This window comes from Pseudonaja textilis, chromosome 3, assembly GCF_049901715.1.
Source record: "Pseudonaja textilis isolate UNSWEBS1 chromosome 3, rPseTex1.2, whole genome shotgun sequence".
NCBI classification, from domain to species: domain Eukaryota; kingdom Metazoa; phylum Chordata; class Lepidosauria; order Squamata; family Elapidae; genus Pseudonaja; species Pseudonaja textilis.
The window spans coordinates 139,275,526-139,297,784 of record NC_141992.1 but is presented as its reverse complement, the minus strand read 5'-3'; the positions used below and the strand labels follow the sequence as shown (position 1 = coordinate 139,297,784).

General features: G+C 36.0%; 1 protein-coding gene across 16 annotated transcripts in view; it reads right to left on the bottom strand.

Annotated features, from left to right (window-relative positions):
- Positions 1-22,259, bottom strand: part of LOC113435409 (uncharacterized) — a 263,948-nt gene that overhangs the window by 208,390 nt on the left and 33,299 nt on the right. For 9 of the 16 annotated variants that reach the window (XR_015743127.1, XR_015743128.1, XR_015743126.1 and 6 more), the window contains exon 3: positions 10,167-10,219. The exons of 5 other annotated variants lie outside the window; for them this stretch is intronic. The gene's annotated coding sequence lies outside the window, so the exon portion shown is untranslated. Of the gene's footprint in view, positions 1-8,860; positions 8,910-10,166; positions 10,220-22,259 lie in introns of those variants that run through there. 2 more of the 16 variants (XR_015743135.1, XR_003373921.2) reach the window with 1 other exon arrangement.

The following is a 22,259-nucleotide window of genomic DNA, read 5'->3' as shown; positions in this document are numbered from 1 at the left end:
GGGACCGGGCCACACAAGCTCCATTTGAACAAGCGGCAGGCGTGTACATGAAACCATCCCCTATCCCCTGCTGCCACCAGTGTGGGTTCACAGATCCTGAAAAGTTGGGTAACCGCTGATCTAGAGAAAAGATCCTGGTGGTCCTGCACTTCCGGAAGATGAAGGAAGACAACACCAAGGAGAGTCTGCTTTCCAATGGCAACTCCCAAACTTTGGAATAAGCTCTTGAGATCGGAATAGTCTCTTAATTGCAGTGGAATATAAGTTGTCGTGGTGCTACTGACTTTTATTTCACCCAACCTGGTTTTGGGAAACAAACCTAGGATGTCACTGAAAGACCAAGTGTGAATCAACCCCCTCCCCCAGAAAAGCACTCCCAAATTCTACAGACTTTGATAGACTCCAATATGATTGCCCAAACTTTTAGGTTCTTTTCACAGGTCCCATTCTAAGTCCAGTCTGAAAAGCAGTCTGATAGCTAGAAGGCCTTTGTAGATTCTGGGAAGCCTATTTCGGTCATTCACCCCCACTCCAATATTAACAAATTTGCACAAATTTATTTTATTCGGTCAATTTAAAATGTTCTCATCTATTTTACTTTCATGATGTTTGCAACTGAATCATTTGATAACATTTGACGTGTTTACTATAAAATATCCTGATACTGCCAGTGAAAGATGAGATTTAAATATGAATAATACATCAATCAATAAATGGAACAAAACAATCCTAGGTAACTGATGTTTTATATACTCAGCCTTGAAGCCTGGTATTCCTGATGCCATTTTGATGAAATTCCTCGAAATGAGGGAGCTCTTCTGGTTCAAGGATTGAGGTTTCCATAAATTAGATTGAGTTTTTTTAAAAAAACCACTACATTCTTAGCTACGCTATTCAAACTTAATTGCTCTGACATGAAGCCAGGTCAAACAGTCACAAATAGCAGTAACTCTTCAATCAATAGTTCCAGTGTTCAGTCTCAAAACAATGTATGCTCTAAGCACTATGCCATCTCTCAAAGCCATTTCATCCATTAGAAAACACCAATAGCTTTTTAAAAATAATTTGTACATGGAAAAGTAGATTCCATTCAATTATAGCTTGATATGTATATAGCTTTTAAGTCCACATTGCTTTCAAAAGCAAAATTATTATCATGTAACTATTAAATATGTAATTTGAAAAGCAATTCTTAAAACATTCCTATTAATAAGATGCACCTGAGCCTAAAACTTGTTTTGTTTTTGTTTTTTAAGAAAAGAGAAATGTTGAGATAAACTGGGACAATCATATTTAGTGATCTTAACTTACTGTCTTGAAAAATAAGTGGCATATACGTTTTTAAATTGTACTGACATGGTATTGTATATTTCAGCACTAGAATAATTATTATGCATGAATTAATGAAAAATTAGCATACAAATGTATAATACAGCAAGCAAGTTGAAGTAGCTGCTGTAAGCAAGTCCTACATGCCTTTACCAATATTATTCATTGCTGCAGGAATCAAAACAGATGAAAAATTCTAATTAGATGAAAGGCAAATATAATTATAAGGTAAAGGGGAACCAGTCATAAAAGCAAACATCTTTTCCAACATTAAGCCTGTGCCATAGAAAGTTATACTCAAGAAAGACAAAGCACACAGTGAAATGAAGAAATAAGATAAGATTTATCTAATTAAGTCTGAGAACTGAAGTAAATTATATGTGCAGAAAGAGTTCAAAAAGGTCAAGCTTCTACTTTAGCTCTATGATATTAAAACTAAAGTTGCTAATTTTTAAAAACTAACTATGCAAAACATATGTTAAGAGATTAAACAAAATGGAAGAGTTGAATAGACCTTTGGGATTTTTCTATAAATGAATATTATAGAAAACTATGCCTCATAATTTCAATTTTTTTATTTAACTTTATGAACCTATAATTTCAATTTTTATTGAAAGAGACAATTGATGAGTTTAACATGCATTTTTTCCTTTCTCCCCTCCTCCTCCAGCAAACAGGGCAGACCAGGGCTGTGAAACTCCCAGCAGTCTACTATTCTACTTTCAAGTTCAACCAGCAGTCTTGGTTCAGATTACTTTAGCCACTTATGACAAGAGTCAAAACCATATTTACAAGAATTAATCTATATTATGGAGTGTCAGCAAATCCTTTCAGATTTCCATGAAGTACTATCTCCTTTTTCTTACCCTGTTCTCTTCAATCAGATGGGAGAAGGAACAAAAATAAGTGAAAAAGAAAGAAAAGCTTATTCCATCAAAAACACCTGAGCAGAGCTAGGTGAAGTTTGAAAGAAGAGCAACCCAAATGAAACTGCTAGGAATTATAGGATGATCTGCCAGGAATCTGTTCAAGCCTATGAGCAAATCTCTATTACCCGTTCTTTTGCTATGATTCTTCCTTAGTAAAAATCAAATATTCAGAACAAATTATAAGAACCGAAAGCATGAAGCCAGAAAATAATGATCCCATACTTCAAGAAGAAAGCTTGTAAACTATCAGAAATAACTTGCATTCCAGTCATGAAATGTATATGTACTAGTATTTGTTCCAAAAAGAGGGAAACAGACAAATACAGACTTGTAGATATTTGAGAAATACCACATGGATATTGCTTTGCTTTTAGCTAAATGAATTACAGATAGTCCTTGACTTAGGACCACGATTGAGTCCCAAAATTTTGTTGCTAAATGAGACATTTGTTTAGTGAATTTTACCTCATTTTACGGCCTCACGTGTCCCAGTTGCTAAGTGAATAATTGCAGTTATTAAGTTAATAATCCAGTTGCTAAGTGAATCTGGCTTCCCCATGGACTTTGCTTGTCAGAAGGTGGTCACATAAGCCCAGAACACTGCAACCGTCATAAATGAGACAGTTGCCAAGCATCTGAATTTTGATCATGTGACCATAAGAATGCTGCAACAGTCTTAAGTGTGATAAATGGTCATAAGCCACTTTTTTCAATGCTGTTGTAATTTTGTAAATGAACCATTGTAAGTCAAGGACTACCTGTAGTGTACTATGTCTAAAAACTGGACCGTATCATTACTTTTTTCCTTGCTGTAAATTGTTGAATTTACAAAGTCATACCTTTCTCCCCAAATACAGAAAAGATTTACTAATTAGCGGATAAGTGGCGATTACAAATTATGTAATTTATAGCTGGTCTATTTTAGGTAATTTGTTTGAAGGAGAAGTAGAATTCAAGCAGAATTCAAGAATTCAAGTTAGAATTCAATGGCTAAATTGGAACAGAAACAGAGGCCACCAAATATTATTTCAAGAAACCTAAGCTTTTAATAACCAGGATCAGAAAAAAGAAGTAGAACCATGAAAACAAGACAGCTTGAAACACTGCTAATCTCATGCCTGTCTGCAGGGGTGAGATTCAAAATTTTTAACAACTGGTTCTGTGGGTGTGGCTTAGTTGGTGGGCGTGGCTTGGTGGTCATGTGACTGGGTGGACATGGCTTGGTGGTCATGTTATTGGCTGGGCGTAGCCAACTCAATATCACTCACATTGAGGCATGCATCTCCTCGCCTTTCATGACTGTGGGGATGCTACAACAGTCGTAAGTGTGAAAAATGGTCATAAGTTACTTTTTTCAGTGCCATTATAACTTTGAATGGTCGCTCTACGCAAGCAAAGTACCAGCAAAGGAGGGAAAAATAACTCCAGAGAAGTTCCAGAGACAGGAAGTCTAGTCCTGCCAAGAATGTAATAAGGGTTAATGGAGAGACAGTTTCTGTAAGCAACACCAGAATGTTTCCTTCCTGTCTTCCTTACAGGATTAGGCCAGTAATTTCTTCTAACAATCGGTTCTCCGAACTGCTTAGAATGTTAACAACTAGTTCTAGCAAATAGGTGCAAACTGGTACAAATAAGTGCAAACTGCCTGTCTGAACCCAGGAAAAGAAAAGAGATACAGCAATGCCACCAATACTGCTTTGACTGAATAAAATTTTGATTATCCATGGGGTGGTCCTGTTCCCGGGATAGAAATAATATCCTTTAATTGGATAAAATTTCTCAGTCGTTGATATTACATCCACTTATTTTACACTCTTTATAATGGATACAGGATCAGTTGCTGATGGAGATAACAAACACTGTGTTCAGTCCAGTGGTGGTATACTACCACTTTGGCCTGGTTTTGCTGAGCCGGTAGCGGCGATGAGCAGTGGACACCGAACTGATTCTTTCCAATGCTCTGTTGTTTGGCCCACCCGCCCGCCTACGCTTCCATACTCACCTTTATCTTCTGCTTTTGAAGCGCAGCTGCTTTGCACGGCACAAAAGAGTATTGCACAGCCGCTGCTGAAGTGACCGGGAGAGTTCAGGCTTGCAGGAGGTGAGTTGGAACGCCTCTGTGCCTGCGCAAAGTGTGCATTTGGAGCATGTGCACACAAAGTGTGTGCACGCGTGCAAAGTGCACCCACCAAGTGACACCCACCGAACCAGTGGTAAAAGTTTCTGAATCCCACTGGTTCAGTCCTTTTCAAGGTGCAACAGTAGTAGTCAATTTGGAGGGGGGTGGAATTCCCTAAGCATGCTACCACAATATAAATATAGAGACATGTATACAGTTTACACTGTTTGAAAAACAAAATGTTAGCCAGGCTCTCAATATGGAAAACTGTTTTTCAGAACAACTCATTCCTCCAAGTATCAGACACACTAACTACTTAACTGCACTAGTAGTGCATGCCATGAGATCACAACCGTTCATGTCAGTGTTTTCAAGAGAGTAACAGATAATAGCAAATTTCCATTTTTTTTCCTGATCTTGCCATAATACTATTCAAATCTTTTCTAAGTTAAATTATCTTCCTCCCAGCATGTAACTATTTCATTTGTATAAAAATCTGTACCGATGGTGGAGAGATCAAATTTAAGGTTCTAATTTCCCTTTATTTTGAATAGTTAGAGGAAAGCGACCCCAAACACACACATACTCCTGTCAACATTTGCAAATGAGTTGTAAGAGTATATTAATTATTCCTGCTATTAACAGCGAGGTCACAAATGCAACTAGGGTTGAACTAAGAGGTCCTGGATGTGTCAACATACAGATTTCTTTTTTAGTTCATCCTTTCCCGCCCAGAAAACAGAAGGTTTTTAGGACATAATATTCACCAGAAAAACACCCAAGTGGGAAGAGTAGATGAAATAGTAAAAAAAAAAAAAAATGGAAAGGAAGGTAGTTGTTTCTAACATGGAAACTAAGCAATGAGCCAAAGGAAATATATATTTACAAATATGTATTGAATTAATTACAACTCTTACAGGACTTTTCAGGTGATTAGAAGTTAAGAGTGAATTTTCAGCAGGATCATGATAGAAAGAAGTTTCTGTTTGTTTGTTTTAATCTGCTTTATGCCTTTCTTCCAGTCTGAAGTGCTTTCTGCCAAACAGTTATTATTTTTAAAAGGGAAAACAGCACACTGGGCATCTAACCAATCGCTCGCTAAGAAAAGTTCAATATCATTCTTTTCCTGTATATTTTCCTGAGCTGAGTCCAGAATAAATACATAGATATACAGTATAAATCTGATAAGGTTATTGAAAACCAGATGAAATAATTATGGACATTGATATTACTTCCCCTTCTGAAATATTCGTCCATGTTGCCGTGCTCCCGGCAACTCTTTGTTTATGTAAATTCGGTTGAAAAACCACCATATAGGGTTGTTGTTGCTACTGCTGTTGTTGTTGTTGTTATTTATATTATTATTATTATTGATTAACAAACTATTTTAATGTTTTTGGAAAGGGAAGCAACAAGGAGGCCTGCTCTAAGAACCCGAATCCCAACTGGTTTGATTTGCCTCAGCTGTCTTCACTCTGAGACCTCCATGAATCTGTTGGCTGACTCTGTGCTCTACCAAAGAATCAAGCAGTACCAAGAAAAAAACACTCATACGAAACAGTAATGTCTGACAGCTGACAAAACCTAAAAGTAATATATGACAATTTTTTATGTCCCTTCCTACATACAATTTTTCTATATTTATTAATGAATTCTTTTAACACAATATAAAAAAACAAGAAGCACAACTTTATTAAGCAAATGTGGAAGAACAGGACTTCATTCCATGCTCCTTTTTAAAGTTATGTGTAATGTTATTAAATTCAAATAAGTATCTCCATACAGCACAAACCAATACATAAATATAACTGTGGTGATATATGCATTTAAATAATAATTTTATTAAACATTACAATTATAAAGATGAAAACTAATATAAATTTAAAAACAATAGAAAATGTACAGAAGAAAAAACAGAAGAAAAAAAATAGTAAAGAAAAAAGAAATATATAAAGAAATGATTTTGCCTTTCATCACAAGTATAAACAATTTCAGTAACTTATAGCCTCTTAAAATATAACAAATGATCTCTTCTTCCCATGTCCCAGGTTTTATCTATAATTGGATTAATTGCTTGTATATAAAACTATCTGAGAACCATGTTTATATATTCTAGGTTCAATGGTAGAAGAAAAATAGGTTTATAAAGATAATAAATGTGTATGTTACAATCAAAGTATTCCCTTCAAAGTATTCACTATCTGAGCTCAGTGCTAGATTAATGTTTTCTCATTTTAAATGATTTGCATATCCAGTATGTTCAATTATAACATAATTTAGGTTTACCACTTCTAGCTTTTTTTGTTCCTTATAAGTTAGGTGTGAATCGCCACCCATGTCAAGTGTGAAATTTTAGTTAGGTTCCATTTGATGTTGATTTTCTGCAGAATTAAACTATGTTGTTACTTGATAGTGGAAGGACAATATTATAATAATGATAATCCAGAACAGAAATTCCCGTATGTTTTCATTTCCAAAGAATACTAAGATACCTGATTAATTTTGGAATCCTTCCTTTCTCTTAGTATGTTTCTTGTGCAGAAAAGAGCAACCAGGATGATTAGGGGATTGGAGACTAAAACATATGAAGAACGGTTACAGGAACTGGGCTTGGCTAGTTTAGTGAAGAGAAGGACCAGGGGAGACATGATAGCAGTCTTCCAATGTTTCAGGGGGTGCCACAGAGAGGAAGGGGTCAAGCTATTTTCTAAAGCACCTGTAGGCCAGACAAGGAATAATGGATGGAATCTGAACAAGGAGAGATTTAACCTGGAAATAAGGAGAAACTTTCCAACAGTGAGAACAATCAACCAATGGAACAGCTTGTCCTCGGAAGTTGTGGGAGCACCATCACACGAGACTTTCAAGAAGAGATTGGACTGCCATTTGTCAGAATGGGTCTCCAGCTTGGGCAGAGGGTTGGATTAGATGACCTACAAGGTCCCTTCCAACTCTGATTATCTGTAATCTTCAATCCAGATCAATTCAGCAGCTTATAATGTAGGAGGAATGCAGAACATGCATTTCCATCAACAGACCCCCTGTTCAAGGGCACCCATGGGGGCAGAGGATGTAAAAAAAAAATCAAGGTGACAATTGTAATCACACAATCAAAACCAGCACATCTGGACCTATTCCTCCAATTATTGCCGACTATATTCGTAATAACCATTAAAGATGTGGAGCACACATCAGGTCTCTTTATACAAATCTTTACCCATACAGGAAGCAGTAGAAACAACAGCAACAAAAGTTTTATAAAGACGGGCATGGAAAGGTTAGAAAAGTATGGGAATAAAATACAACACAGGCCAACAACATAAAGAGCTCATATATTGGATGCCTGCAATCTTAAAAAAACAATTCACAAAATATTAACTAAAACAACATTTATAAATATAAATATACAATGAATTCATAAGAGTTCCAATATTATTTGCTCTTCCTATATAGTTTTCTTCCAATTAAATGCTTTCCAGCACATATATATTCCATTTGCTTATTATGGGTCACAATTTGGCTTTTTTGTTTTAATTTGCTGAATGCACCTAATTTGTCAGTATTCTCCACTTCAGGATGAATGCAAAGTAGAAGAGAAAATGGAGACAGATGCAGAGAAAATGGAAATACTATGGCAGAACACCATCTTGGCCTTATGTTCAGTTCGATTATATGCCCAATGCTTCCACTTCAATCCAAGTGGAAAAAAACCTACAGGGTGCAACATTTATCCAGCTGTATGAACTTTGCAACCAGATGTTCTCTGCCAACAAAGCGGGATCAACATAACATTGAATCACTGTCTTCTGCCACCAGCTGAATCAGCTTTTGGCAAATCAAGTTTAAGGCCTTTGTAACATAGACCATCTCTTTCATCACCTGATAAGATCTTGCAATATGAAAGAAGTTCGAGCAAGATTGATGATAACCATCTTCAACAAATATTCCTGCTATAACCATTAGTTGTTTGCAAAGTGTGAATGTGCTAATGCTTTCCTTAGCTAAAACTGCAATCTAATCTCAGAGCAAACTAAACTACAGAGCTTGGTCTTTTTTTTTTTTTTTGCTATCATATTTAAAATAAGAAAATATAGATTAAAATGGAATGGAATTAACAACATTATTAATACTTTAAAAGCAGGCACTGTCAAATAATATAGTGCAGATTGCATTAAATGGTGTATATATGTATGTGCATGAGAAGTGAAAAATTGACCACATAACATCTCTCAAATATTCCTCAATTAGAAAGTGACCATAAACGATCTTATACATGCATATATACTTACATACTGTACGTACGTACTTACATACATTCATACATACATACATACATACATACATACATACATACAAGTTTCCTTGGCAATAATAAAATGTGGATTGTGGAACATTAAGCAGGCAATAGCATGCAGTGTCTTATTAGTTTGTTAAAAAAAACGCAAGCATCTATGCAATGCAAATTCCAGAACAAAATTAATACCTGAAATACTTGGTCTCCATACCATATGCTTCTCTGTACTTTTGTATATCTAAAAATTTAGAATATCTTAAGTATTTTCGAAAACCATTTCTTAAAGGCCACTACAGAATTATTATTTATAAATAACATTAAATATTTCCTAAAAGGATTGTGCTAGAATAGATTCTGAAGCACTAAGAGCCCATATCTAGTCATCAAGAATATATCACTGCTGTGCTGTGTTTTGTTGTGCTTTGTTCAAACAAAACAGAACAAAAATTAACTATCTGATCATATTATTGAACTAAGGTAAAATTCACATTCTGCCCAGATACTCCCCAAAAAAGATTGTCTTGCTATTTTCAAGTGTGAATGCCTCCTTTATATTAATTTAATAACCCCATACAGAAAAAAAAATTCTCGTTATTAGATCAGTGGTGCCTAGGATAATAACTATGTGTACCAAAAGAGAGATATACCATCTCTGTCAAGTAAATTAAATTGAATATAAATGTATTGTTCTAAGAATCCAGCCCCTAATGAATACACTAAATGTATATGTATTTGTATGTTTAGTCTATATAGACTAAAATATTTTTTTAAAATAAATGTTTTGTCATGTATTATTTATATTACATGTGGCATTCCCTTATATACTGCCAAGCATACATTTTTAGAAATGTAATACATGTTTGAAAGTTGAATGAATCCTCATTTTTTTATTTAGGAACCTTCAACTGTTGAGGAATAGGATAGCTAATGAATGACAAATTCTACTGATTAAAAATGTGCCCTCAATTTATTTGACAAGTTTATTTATAAAATTTATATCTCTGTTTTTCTTCAGAAGCTCAGAATAGGAAATATAATTCTCCCTTTTGCCAATTCTACTCACAATAATAACCTTGTTATGTGGACCGGATAAAAGAGAAAAACTGTCCCGACATCACCCAATGGCTAAGTTTATGCTTAAACATGGGCCTCCCCAGTGCCCAACTGACACCACAGCTCCTACAGCCAAATACCTTGGAAAGGGTAGAGTTCCCTTGTTTGAGTGCATTAGATATCACCGAGTACATACAAAATTGCTACCGATGTGAAATACATAATGTTCAATTTCTATTAATAGATCTCAGGTGATTTCTTGTATTTCTATGAAAAATAAGCAAGGCAATTTACAGAATAGAAAATTTCTACGTGGAACTGATTTTTGTGTAATAATTGTCTTTGTTCTATCCTTGAAATTGTGAATGAGTCCTCAAACTACTGGCATGATTCTGATAAATAAAAGTACACATACTATCCAAGCATGTATGTATTTTATTACCTGCAAGATATTCATCTTTCCTTAAGTTTATTCCATCAGCTAGAGGACCAAGCCTGTTTAAAGAGAGAGGGAGAGAGAAGAGGTAAATTGTATTACTAAAAAATTAACATTTCTTATTCTAAATCACTGCAGCAAACATGTGGCAAATGGAAAAGTGTTACTGAACTGTTTCTCTACTATACTAATAGCAATAGACTTATATACCACTCCACAAAGCTTTACAGCACTCTCTCTGTCAGCATATTTCCCCAACAATGTGGATTCTCATGTCACTGACCTTGGAAGAATGGAAGGCTGAATCAACCGTGAGACAGTCAGGATCAAACTCCAGATGGTGGGCAGAGTTAGCCTGCAGTATTGTATTCTAACCACTATACTATCAAGGCTCTGAAATCCAGGAGCTATGCATTTGATTTTCATTTCTGGCTTAAATGTGTTTATTTCAAAAACTCAGACCTTTTTTAATTATCAACAAAATCATTCAGAAGAAAACCTGATTTCAAAGATCTGACCACAAATATTTATTCTTACACATACACACACACACACACACACACACACAGAGAGAGAGAGAGAGAGAGAGAGAGAATGTATGTATGTATGTATGTATGTATGTATGTATGTATCCATCCATCCATCCATCCATCCATCCATCCATCCATCCATCCATCCATCCATCCATAGGATGAGATGATATTCCTGCGCAGCTGACATAACACTGCCATCCATAGGAGAATTATCACTATCTTAAACAAATAACTTTTACCAGCACCCTAACCTTTGTTGTTCCTAGGCATAGGATAACAAAAGTATTAGATTTATGAAGACACAAAGTTACAAAAAAAAATTGGAAAGTAGGAGGAAATATAAAAAATTAAATCAAATCTTTCAGTTGTGTGGCTAAATAGTTCAAAATTTGTAGATTGAATGTGGGTATTTTTTATACACTTTGTATTCATGTTCAAGGGAGATGATTGTTCTTCTTATCCTCATTTGAAATGACAAAGGTATTGCACGTGCAATTTGGAAAACAACACACTTAACCACCAAGGGTACCATGTGCTGCAAATGAACATGTTTTTCTATTATCTGATGAGGTACTGTTCAAACTACTTCCCATAAACAACTTGACTTATTTGTCTTTATAAGTAGTCACATATCCCAAATTATTATTATTTATTTTCTGTTAATGTTCTTTTGTTTCTGCTCTAAGCCAATGTACCTAATCTATGTACCTTTGCCAAGACAAAAATAGATTATAGACCATGTCCAAAAGGACACTTACTATCATTCTTTTATTCAGAAACAGAAAAAAGAGGAATACTTCCAGTTTCATGAGAAATCCCAGTTCTGATAATAACGATGCACAGGCAATGTTCTATTTAATGATGTATCATGATTTTTTGTCCTGGTTTTTAAATAAAAATACCTGGATATTTCATTGTTTTAAAATTCATATTTCTATATATTTCTCCCCCTTTTTTTAGCATAGTGGACTGACTATATATGCTCAAGCTGGTTCAGCAACACACACAAAATCAGCCAAGCTTGTATTCTGTAGGAGGCAAAGTAGTGTGAGAGAGGTCAGCAGAATAATCCATATTTCATTAAATGCTAATATTGCCCTTCTGCAATACTGTAAAAAAGCAACTACACAGCTCTACCAACAATAGCTGCGTTATACTGACATCTTCCATGGCATAAAATATATAATTCCCTCAATACAGAAATATTATTTGAAGGATAATGTTTAGATCCTCTACAACAAACTAACAACTATACATTCAAAAAAAAGTATCTGAAATGTTGAAGATACACTGCTGCTGAGAGTGATTGAGAAAGAGGTCATGGGAAGCTCACAGAATACACAACACCATCTCTACTTAGATTAGAGCAGTCCAAATTGTTCATAAGATGGATAAGGTATTGCCAAGAAAATTCCATTCATTTTACAAAATTCCATTCATTTTTCTCATGTACTTAACTGAATAGCATCCCAATTAGCCAACGCTGTATGTTTTCATGTAGGATGGAGTAAAATGAATGTGTCTTAACAGACCTTCTGTTAGAAAGGGAAATAGCAGAACAGCAAACAGAAGACTGCAAAATCTAATATAACTGGCAGATATCCAACCCTAAATGTAAAGAGAATGGAGCCAAAACAGTGCCTAACAATGTGCCTCCATTCATCCTGGTGTCATCAAATTGCCTACCCCTGGATTAAAATACGGAAAGCAAAAGGATGGAACTGTTGTGAAGTTTTTTCTGCACAAGTTACATTAAAATGAGCAGGAGAGATTCAAAGGAACACTATCCTTTCATTTGACAGAACATTGTTAACCCAGCTGTCCAAGCCGGCATGACTCTCCTAGCCTAGGTCACTCTTATATTTTGAGGTAGACAGGTGAAGTTTTAGGGAGTCTTTGCCCATGGACCTCCGCTGGTAAGGTAGGTGCCAGCCAGGATTTGAAGCCCAGTATCCCACATCAAAGGTGCTGCCCTAACCACTACACTATACTACACTATACACAAAGAGAAAGAGAGAAAGAGCATCTAACATAGACAACACTATCATCTTGATTTACTTCATAAGGTGGTTGTTTCAAATGTAGAAGAGGCATCGCGCATGACAAGCATTATAGGAGAAATGGTTGGATGACAAAAAGTAATAAATAGATCCAAAAATTCTACCATCAGTACTGCTCATATCACAGGCAGCAGCACTAAAGTTATAATACATGACAGACAAAACCCATCTCTTTTTCTAAAAGAGAGAGAGAGAAAAAAACATGGAGAGGGGAAGGAGGAGAGGGGGAGGGAGGGAGGGAAGGAGACAGAGACAAAGACTGAGAGAGTGAGTCTTCCTAAATCATATACCGGTAATTAGAAATCTTTCTTTCCGGTATCAAAGGGCAAGATGCAGACATCCACTCAACATTAAGGCCTGGAACAATCCCAGACTGGTGCAACTCAAGGTCCATCTTCTTATTCTTACTCAACCTTAGAATATTAGTAACCACTTAAATCATGAAATACAGCATTTATCCTTTCAAATTGCCAATTCAATTCATGCAGCAGATATTTCTAAACAGGGCAACTAAAGGAAACACTGAGAAATCCCTGGGCAAAGAAAGAGGGGAAAAGCTATGAATGTATTAACTTGCAGTTGAAGGAAATAAGAATGAGAGCTGTGTATGTTTCCTACTTTTTTTAAAAAAATGGCTTCAGAAATGCCTCCCACACCACTTCCGGACTGCATCATAATGTAGGGAAGCCTGGAAGCCTTTGAAGACCGTGCTGAAGCAAACTTGCATCTTAGCTACAGTTTGAAGTTGTTTTCCGACCACCCACAGAGAAAAGAGCATGAATCTTTCATTTTAAATGCACGCTCCCACCCCCTACATGCAAATGTTTTCAACAGAGCGGAGGGAGAAGTTTCTTATGTGATCATTAGGTAATGCTTTGCTGAGGAAACAACTTTGGCCCAAACTAAACAGTGGGTTACATTTCAATTTAATAAGGTTCATGAGGAATCCAGAAGTATCCGTTGAGTAAAATAAGGGCTGTAAAAATATTTGGGGTTCTGTGCATCTCATGGATTTGCTTGTGCAAGAGAGTTTAGTGTTTAGCTAGGGAAATCAGAGCTTTCATTTAAAAGGTTTCATATTGCAAGTTACGGCTCTAGGCTCTCTCTGAAAATATTTCAAAAGGAGGGAGGGTTTGTCAGTTTATCCTTATGGAGTTCTTGCATTGTTTCCTGCCCCCTTTCCCATCCCTTCAATATTATGCTGAATCCAACTTTGCTGCATTTCTGCCTGAAACCTGGAGAATAAGGTTTTTAATAGAGAAATGGGGTTGTTTTTTTTAAGGACTTGATTTTAAATTTACCTAGAAGCAAATCCCACTGAATTCGGATTGAACTGTGAATCCTAGGCCGTAAATCACATGTGGAAAACCCCTGCCTCAATCCCTTTCATCTTCAAATAAGGGGAGAAAAGGCTGTGCGACCATTGACAATTGTGTGTAGAATAGACAATAAAAAGTGAAATGACTCAATAGCCTTATTCAGTGGAAGCTGAATTATTTTGCAACAGAGCTTCAATCGTGCAAATGTTTTATGCACTAAAGCTCAATTAAAAAGCTGCAAAGGAGGCCTTGTATTAAAAATATAGCCACAGTCAAATTCTTGGAATTCAGAGTTCCAAATCTGAATTTAGGATGAAGGCCAGAGTTCAGCAATCTCCTTTTTATTTTAATCCAAACTGCAAGAAAATATAATGGATTTAACAGACCAAATGAATCACACAGTCAGATTATAACTGGGAACACAGCCAGCTTATTTCCTCCCCCATTTAGTCTCCTAATTTGGGAGAACAATTCACACAGAACTGGCCTAGTACACTCCAAGGAGTCCTTCCCTTGAAAATCTTTGCCAAGGAAAAAAACTGAGCATTAAAACTATATATATATAAATTGCTTCCCCTCATCACCCTGGGCACTAGTGCTATCCTCTTAACAGCAGTTATGAACTTAGTAGTACTTATGAAAAAGGCCTTTGCCTCAGATTCAGTCCATTTCAACCAAACTACCAAAAAATTAGTTTCTTTCCACAACCTAAAAAGCAAGCAGAAAATGGAAAGCTGAAATGCATCTATGGGAAAATCTGAATAGAGAAGGCAGTGACAATCAAACTTTTTGAAAATCTGCTTTTAAATCCAAGATTTCTGTAGCCACGTTCTCTTTCTAGGAATAAAGTATTATCGATCTGCCTTACTGCAAATCCAAATTCGGGTTCTTAGGAAACAACTAAGCACTGAAACGCTAATGTTGCAAAAAACACAGAAGTCAAATTTCAAAAGTCACTTTCCTTCTACCTCCCCTGTAGAGTTTTGAATCAACCTCTAAAAGCAATATAGCTTCTTTAAAGGATTCAAGCTAAATTGAATAGCATTTTATGACAACGTCAGTAGGAAGCAAACTACACACAGACTGGAAATGGAACAAAATATAATTAGCCAAATTCTCTGCCAACTCAAAAACAGCATTTATTTATTTATTTATTTGGGGGGGGGGGAGAAAAGCATTATTGTTTTGGAAATTATTTCCACTAACATATATAAGGAAAACTGGTCTTGTATATTATAGTGATGAAAACACCATGAATTCACTTTCCAGGCTACATCTTAAGAGTCACAACGACATACGGTTATCTTCCCTAAATGTATAACAGCTATTAAAAGATATTAGTATTAAGTGTGTGTGTGTGTGTGTATTCTAAGAACTGGTTGCATTAAATTTTACCGACAGAGAGACTCCTTTTACTTCAGCTAATAACAAATGTTATTCTTACCAAGTTGATACACAGCCAAACAACTCATTAAAATAGGAGCCCAACTTCAGACCCAGAAGTTACTCATAAGCCCCCTAGCAATTCAGGGCAAACAAAGACGCTGTTCCTTTGAATCAGAATGTTTTTAAAGAATGGTTTCTTTAAACAATTAAGTAGGTCTCCATAGTTCAAGCCATTAGGGAACGCCTTCATAAGGAATTATGTAAGCTTCAACACACACTCCAGAACTAGCCAACTATGATAATAAGTTGTTAGGGCTGCAGTAGACTTGTAGGACATGTGGCAAAGAACTTTTTTTAAAAAAAAGTAACAGAACAAAATTATTGAAGTGTTGTCTTATATCTGAAACTTCCCACCTTCTATATATATGCCCAGAATTATTTAACACTGAGAATCAAATTGTTAATTGATATGCTTCTGATCCTTTAATTTTTACAGCAAACATAACTTGGTTAAAAAAAAACATGCACTGGGCCAGGATTTTATAGTGCATCTACCACAGCCTTTCCCTCCACCAGGCTTTCTATACGATTTGCTATAAATCCATTCCTCTTGTAGAGACCGAGCTTTGCTCCATTGGCCAGTTGTTAAATGGTCACTAAGCAAGGGAAGGGAGGGAGGGAGGCAGTGGTGGGATTCAATTTTTTTTTACTACCGGTTCTGTGGGCGTGGCGTGGTGGGCGTGGCAGGGGAAGGAGACTGTAAAATCTCCAATCAGAGGTGATATTTGCCGATTCTCCAAACTACTCAAAATTTCTGCTACCGGTTCTCCAGAACTGGTCAGAACCTGCTGAATGCCATCACTGGAGGGAGGGGAGGGTAGAGAGAAAGAGAGAGAGACTGCAAAAATCACCAGCTCCTGCGTCTCATTAAGATAAATTTCTCTTGTGCAGCTATGCCAGTATTACTGTCACTCCATCGTACACTGTTGCCACATACATGAAATTTGGTCTGAGTGAGTTCATTGGTGGGTAAATGAATTTTTTTACTGTTGTATTATCATATTTGGGAATGGCCCAATCACTAAGTGAGGAGTGGGTGTATAGTATACGTGTTGGGGTTAGGGTTCACAGAATTACTATTCCTTTCTGTGGTGCTATCCTACTGTTTTGGAAATGCATGTTCACGAAAGCACATCACATCTGACCTAGTACCTTTCTGGTTATATTTATAGGCAGATTCCCCATATGTAGATGTGTAAGAATAGCAGTAAACAGCTACAAAGGCCAGGAAAACCATTGCCAGAAAGAGCAGCTGTCACTAAATCAGATTGATCATCTTCCGGACAAGAATTACAGTTTTCTGCAGTGGCCACAGAACAGCCTGCATTAAACTGATATGCCTCCATTTCTGTCTGCATTGTGCCCCAATTGTTATCTACTATTAGCTGACATATATTATTTTAAAGGTCAAAAGGGGCCAAGGGGCAAGGGTTTAATTAATTAATATAAAGAATTTAAAAAAGCATGGGACAAAAAGTCTTTCAATTATAATAAAAACTTATATTAAAAAGGGGGATTGCCCCTATCTAGAATTTTATTTTATTGTAAGAACATTCTTTGTATCTACAATACTTCCATTTATTCAACTGAGAGACTAATATTTATATACAGATTTTACTTTCTCATTTCTACAATTGTTCTAATTTCAATCTTGTTTCCCTTAGCTCTTTTTCTTCCATTACCTATTTTTTCCCCCCAATATCTACTCTGGACAAAATCAGATAGTCTTTCTCAGAGTCAGGACTTTTTCATCACTGTTTCATTCCTCACTAATTCTCTCAATCTTCCACCATACAGAATAAAATCAATAATGCTTTCATATTTATATCCATTTCTTTGCTGTGTTAACTTACAAACGGGCGTATGTTTAAAAGCATGTGCTCAAAAAAAAACCCACCACCTTTTTTCTAAGTAGATGCTCACTGAACAATGACCATCCTCAATCACTGTTAGATTTTCCAAGCAGACCAATCCTTTTGTGGGTATTTTCCAATCTTCTTTGTGCTGATCCATTTATGTCACTGTTCTGACTCCATAGGGTGAGAAATTGGAGATCCCAATTTCTTCTTCCACCAATCCTGTAGGTCAGTGGTTCTTAACTTTTTCTTCACCATGGACTCCCTTTAAATACCTTTGTCTCAAGATTTAAACCAAAACATTTCTTCAAACCTTTGTGAATCCTGTGCTGACATTGTGCCCCCCTGGATCGACAGACCACAGATTTAGAACCAACGGTCCAGGTATACACTAGCTCCAACCTCTGCTTTGGTACAAGCCGCTTGATACTTAACTGCTGTGGCCACACCACCTGTTGTATTCCAGGGCAATGCCTTTACCTATTTCCTCTTAACAACAGAGCTGGGGGGAAAAGGACCTCAGTGGTCTATGGGACTTGTTAAATCCAAAGGGAGAAGAGGATAAAAATGAAGTAAGTTCTCTCAAGCTAATCCCAGGTTTGAAATACCGATGCATTCCTTTGGAAATAGATCAATCGGATAAGTTAAAATTAAAAATAAATTTATACTTAAAGAAAGAGAGAGAGAGCATAACAATTTCTTTTTAAGCAGTCACAGGCCAAACAATCAGCGTTGGAGGAATTAAATATATATGGCTGTTTAAATTGCAGACAGAATGTTTCAAAGAAATATTCCCACAGGAAACTACAGAAAAGATAAACCTGGACCACAGATGGGACATAGAGGAACAGTGCTACATAGAAATGTCAAGATGCATTAAAACTGAGTATCTGAGCTTCACACAGAAAGATGCATGGCATATATTTTAACACTTTCATTCATAATGAAAATGACATTGTTTTCCTTCATGTATTCATTAATGTGTCAGCCCTACTAGACAGAGTAGACCAAAAAATCAATTCCACAAGAAGGCTAAATACTACATTTACAGTATTTCGATTGACGATGATAGAATCTTGTATGTCCAATTTGCTATCCCTTCTTCCTTCTTCTTATATCCCAGTGAATTAGGGAGGTGTTTGCTTGAACCTTGAACTTCTAAGTATTATTTCTCTATTGTGGAATCTTCAGATCTAAATCTGAAATCTTCGTTCAGATTTCTTATATCCTTGCCCATGACATTTAGTTTTCTTTCTTTTCATTTGTTTGATTCATGCTATTTTTCATTTATACTTCTTACATTCCAGTCACAATCTGATAGAATATTTGCACTCCAGGATTGAACTGTGAGGTCCCTGATCACCTCTGATCTTCACTGTCTTCTTGCAGCTATTTCATTACCAAACTAGGTATAACAACATCAGTGCACTGATGATGTTACCTAGTTTGGTAATGAAACGTCTGCAGGAAAACAACCAAGCTCAGAGACCACCAGAGATTCCACAGTCACAAATTTCCATGGGTCATAGTTCTTATCTGATGGGCCAGAGTCATTGATATTGAAACTTCATGTAGACCAACAAACAGAGGCAATTAAAAAAAAAACCTGTAATCTTGGCTTACGAAAAAAGCACTTCTTTTGAAGGACTGTTTTTGTTTTTTATCACTCTGATTTCTGTCCATCTTGTAAAAGTCATTCATGCATCAACCACATTTAATTTCAATTAGGTAGTATCAGGCTGCTTCTGGAGAAGACTCTGGGATGACTCCTGAACAAACACTGATATGCCAAGTTTCTGCTGGAAATCTCTGTTTCAATAGTAACACTGATTTGGTATGTCCTGTACTGACTATCAGTTCAGTTATAGGCCAATTTTAAAAGCTGCTTGCCAGTTGTAGTATCCTAATGTTCTATCTTCAATAACTGCTAGATGTCTACATAATTGGACAGTGTTTTTATAGTTCCAATGACTAAGCATTTAATTCATTTTCCCAGAAAGTGGAAAGAATGCCCTCCAATTTGCATTTCAATACATTCTAAATTTTTCACGTTTCTTTATTCTTTGGGGCTGAAGATTTTGCCTTTTAAATTGATTTGATGTTTTACAATTCTGCTATATATCTTGTCCTTGTTCTATTTCATTTTTACAGCTACTGCTTAAAACTAACGCTGGAGAATCTTTATGAACTAAATGAAAAATTATACATGTTTTAAATAAATTAATAGCAAAATCTACCCATACTGAATGTACTTTGCAATATACTTGTAAATACCTAATTTTGGGACGAATAAGAAACTGTCAGTAAAGTAAAAGGAACAAACAATTGGTATTAATAATGCATGATGAGTCATTGAAATTGAGAAATGCATAAAGGTATTTATTCTTCGGTAACTTTCCAGGGCACCTTTTAATTATTAATTAAACTATTAAAAAGGCCAGTACTGTGCAATTATTCAACAAAATAGCAAACTTACTTTCAACTCTATCCATAACAGCATTGGAAGCTAAAGCATATAACACACAATAATTGTTTATTGTTTACAAATCTTGGAAACATGATTCATTTTGAAGTGCTAACTCAATTTTGTTATATGAGTACATAACTCTTGGTTTCCAGAGTTGAATAGTATAGAAAGAACACATAAAACCCTCCTATTTTCAAAAAGGACAACACAGATCATATAAGACCTGAGCAATAGGGAATGTTCAGATTGCTCATAACTCCAAACTGGGTGAAAAAAAATATACCATACATCTCACAGATCCTGCTGAACCTTTCAGGAAGAGAAAACACCTATTGACTCAGGAGAAAATGCTGGCAACACGATGAGGCAAGCATGTGAAGATCATTGTTGTAATGAAGATTTATTTACTCAAGAGGAAGTCTTGTGACAATTAGACACATAATATTTCTGCATTTTAATGGGCAGCTTTAGAATAGGTATTAAATTTGTATCCCAAATATTGCTAGATGTTATAAATATGAGGCTTTATAGATCACGTTTCCAAAGTAACAACTCTATTATATTGTCAGTTCTCACAATATAACAAGTGTTTTGTCCTAACAGCATGGTGAGATGATAAAATGACCACCCACCTTCAAAAGTGTTGGAATAATCAATATGTTTATAAGGGGAGAACAATTGTGAAGATACTTAACATGTCATTCTTCTATAAGTCCTTAAAAGTGTTATTTCTTGAGGAATAAATATTTAGTTTGAGGAATAAAACCTAAAATTGTTAAAAAGTTGCATATACGGAACTACCACGTTTCCCTGAAAACAAGGCCTACCCCCAAAATAAGACCTATTCAAAAAATAAGCCCTAGTGAAATGTGGTCACATGACCGAGAGGACATTACCATCATAACTTCAGAACCAGTCATAAGTCCTTTTTTGCAGATAAATCATAACTTTGAAGGGTTGCTAAGGATCTGGTATACCTATAACTTCCTATCCATCTTTTTTTTCATAAATATAAAAATATTAAATTTTAATACATAAATAAAATGATGTACGCAGCAAAAACCAAAGAACATGTTAAGGAGTATCTGTTGTTTCCAGGAGCATGTTAAAACTTCAAGGACTAATGCATCCATTTACCAGGATGCAAAATCTGTGTTTCAGCAATGTGTTTTGGTAACTGAAAGCTCATAGTATTTTTTGATAAAACAGGCAATGAAGCTCAAAGAAAACTACTGATCTAATGTTTAAGGCATCAAGCTAAAAGGTGAGAGATCTTGAGTTCAAGACCTGCTTTACCTATGAAAGGCAGCTGGATGACCTTGGGCCAGTCCCTCTCTCTCAGCTCAACTCACCTCACAAGGTTGTTGTTGTAGGGAAAATAGGAAAAGGAAGGAGGATTAGATATCTTCTCCACACTGAGTTATCTGTAAAAATAATAAAAGCAATAGACAGACAGACGGAGCTTCAGGCCTAAGAATTTGTCCATCCTCTCCTGCTATCATTCTGTCTATTCAGTTGCAGGCTGAAAATAATCAGAAATCCTTGGTGTGTCTGAGCTTGGTTGTTTTCTTTCATTACCCAAACTAGGTAAAATCATCAGCTGATGATGTTACATGGTTTTGTTTATGAAATGTCTGCAAGAAAACAACCAAGTTCAGAGAGAATCCAGGATCCCTCATTTCAACCCCAAGCTATAAATATTCTCCTTTACTGAAAACATTCATCCCAGCCTACCTCTGAGAAAGGGAAAATTGCAGGAGCTAACCAGCATTTGCTTTTCCTGGGACTTTAGTAAGGCATAAATATAACAAAGAAGTATGTGGTTAGAGTACGTGGAGAGCACTCTTAACCCAGGCTTTGAAGAAGTGGAACTTTGGAACATGGACCTTAAGTGATGTGGACCACAGGGACAATGTGGTAGGCCATAGTTGCATGTAGGATGAAAGTGTCAGGTGCAAGTAATCAGGAAGAGGAGTTGAGTTTAAAGCACTCAAAGTTTATTACACACTGCCTATGCAGAAGATTGTGGTTTACTAATGGTCAAGTCAAATTAATGCTGTTTAAGGGTCAATGTAAATCATGGGGAGCTGGGTTTGGTTTCTTTTGGTTGTGCAGCAATTCCAAACTGATTACATATTTAATTCCGCCCTCGTGCTCAGCCTGCTCATCTCCTACAGATGGTTTTCTTCTCTGCGTCTTGCTCTATTATAAGAATATCTACCAGGATTCAACATTGGTCTGATGATACTGATACTGATCATACTATAGTATATTGCCAAAAGACTATTAGTTAAAGTATGGTGAGCAAAAGGGTGAACGTCAGAAATTCATATATACAGTGTATATGAATATGTACATATACACATACACATACCATTTATTTAATGGCAGTTCAAAGTTACAATGGCACTGAAAAGG